Here is a 2,582-nt window from a genome sequence, read left to right as displayed (position 1 = left end):
GCGCCGCCGCGCTTCCCAAGCGGCGCACTATCCAGTGCGCCACCGGGCCGGCCCCTCACATGATATTTTAATAAAGTAGTTAATAATGTTTTTCACTCCTGAAGCTTAATATTGTGGTTTTGTGTTTTATGCACCTCATATTCTGGATTTTGAATGATAGCATTAAAATTCTGAAGTGATCTTGAATTGGCCTTGATATTGCATGAGAAGAAACACATAATGTACATCAAGTTATGCTTTCAAGAGCATTCATTAAGAAAAGACTATTTATTATCATCGTCTATTCAGTGTACAATGCTGCTTTAAAATTAATTGATTTGTGCTGACATAGTTTCAGTCAGTAACCATTTTACTTCTTATGCAGCCTAGAAAAATGAATAGAATAACAAATTCCTGTTACTATTAATTCAGGAAGATTTTAGTTGTTGCAAAAAATTTATGCCACCCTTCAGTATTATTCAGTATTCCAAGTAGAAATTCATTGATATAACTTCAAAAGCATAGACATTTTTAAAGCTAAAGAAAGCGAAAGCACAACTGGTTAACAGATAACATAAAGTAGATTGTAAGATACAATTTACCTACACATTGAAAAGAAAGAAAAAAGGCAGCAGAAAGCAAATAGGAAAGAAAGTAAAATAAGTAGCAGGAAAGGGTGGAATATAAGTCTTCCTTTTTTTCCCCTCTAATTCTACAAAGCCACAAGTCCTATGTAATAAGTAAGATGAAAGGGGTGGGGTGGGGTGGGGTAGAGGAAGGGTCGCAGGGGTCCACAGCCCTGGCTGCAGCCACCACTATATACTTTGGCTGTTGAGCTAGTTCCCTTCATGAAGGCAGTGATGGGACAGCCAGGGCGCGACTTAGAGGCCTCACCCAGTGCACTGGTGTCTCTGCAGAAGGCAGGAGAATGCAGCTTCTACTTCTGCCTCAGCTCTGCTCATTCCCCGGGTGGCAGAGGGGGTGTTAAAGGAGTGGGTGGGGGCATCTCGGTGGGCTGACTCCCTGCTGCATTGCCTCTGGAGGAGCCCACGCAGCTGCTGCCACCCTTCTGGTCTGTAGGGGGGACCAGTGACACAATTGCTACTCTTATAGAAAACAATGTGGCTCATCTTTTGCTTCAAAAATTCTTACTTGAGATAACTGTAAGATGCTTGAATGGCAGGCAGATAATTAACTATACATAGACATGCATTTCCTTCTGTGATTTTTTTCTACCATGAAGTTATTTTACAATTCTGAATGAAACGACACAATTGACTGCACTCTTCCTGGCAAAAGATTATTCCCTGATGGTAAAAATGTGCTTACAGATCCATTAGCTCTTATCATTTCACTTGTGCTTGAGCATCTTGGACTGTTTGAATCGGAATAAACTTTAGAAATGATCTTTATTTTGTAAATGAGTAAACTGTGATCCAGAGAAGGCAAGGGACTTGCTAAAGGCACACAAGTGGCATTACAATGACACTGTCCCAATTATAAGAAAAAGCACATAATTAGTTGAATTCACTATACTCCATTGGCAGAATAGAATGAATCTAAAATCAAAAGTTGCCTTTTTACTAGAGAAATTGCTTAGGCATCACTGAGAACTGGCCCACTGAATATTCACATTTTATTTTTTTGTTAATCCAAGATCTTTGTGTAAATTAAATTCCTCAAGATCTATAATTTGATATTACTGATCCAAAGAATGTAGGTGATGAGGTCCAGCTTAACGCTCCTTAAGTCACATTACTGAAGTTCCAGTTTTGCTTATACTCATATATTTTACTTCTTTGAGTATGACAATAAGTGTTGCCCCCAAAACAGAAAGAGATGAGTCTTATAAGAAATTAGTCCAGAGACAACTACTAATACCCACTACTCAGACAAACTATCTTATCAGATTTTTATCACTACTGACACCGAGCAGCATATCATTTGTTATAGTCTAGTAAAAAAAAAAAAAAAATGTTTGTTGGATAACAGGTATTTTTGAACTTTCCTATGAGATAGGAGTAATTTATATTACTCCTTATTAGAAACAGCTTACTTAACACGAATGATATGCTGTAATTAAACACATGTTTTTACATAACATTAGAAAAATATATGTCAAAGATGGAAACTGCAATGTTTCATTATAAGAAAATTATTCTGCATAAAAATGCAAATGTACTTTCAACCGTATTATTCTTAATTTTCACCACTTTTGTGCATTAATGGATATACATGTATTGTCTGCATTGCATTAACTCCAGACTAGGACCATAAATTTGATTGATCATTAAATATATCAGTAAAGGTTTAAGGCCAAAATTAATATAATCCTTATCTTAAATCAATGTAAAATAGAAATTACATGATATAGTTGCCTCCAAATTTGCAGTAAAACAGAGAGACATGTGTTTAAGGCGGGAGATAGATACATGTATTGCCTATAAATTGTAGATGGATATTTCTGTTATTCTATATGGAAATCCCAAAGCCCTTTCCAAAAAGTAATCATAAATCAATCGACAGTTCTGCTACCTCTAAAAACAAAACTAGTTGTGCTGCATATGATTTGAGAATTTGACACTGTATTTTCACAAGGAATA

The 2,582-nt window shown here is 36.3% G+C and overlaps 1 protein-coding gene across 1 annotated transcript in view; it reads right to left on the bottom strand.

The window, feature by feature from the left end:
- Positions 1 to 2,582, bottom strand: part of GPM6A (glycoprotein M6A) — a 58,631-nt gene that overhangs the window by 34,993 nt on the left and 21,056 nt on the right. The gene's annotated exons all lie outside the window — the stretch shown is intronic.

The sequence above is a fragment of the Galeopterus variegatus genome, unplaced genomic scaffold (assembly GCF_000696425.1).
Source record: "Galeopterus variegatus unplaced genomic scaffold, G_variegatus-3.0.2 Scaffold4328, whole genome shotgun sequence".
In the NCBI taxonomy this organism is placed as follows: domain Eukaryota; kingdom Metazoa; phylum Chordata; class Mammalia; order Dermoptera; family Cynocephalidae; genus Galeopterus; species Galeopterus variegatus.
The sequence above is the reverse complement of the archived record's forward strand: the minus strand, read 5'-3'. Positions and strand labels throughout refer to the sequence as shown.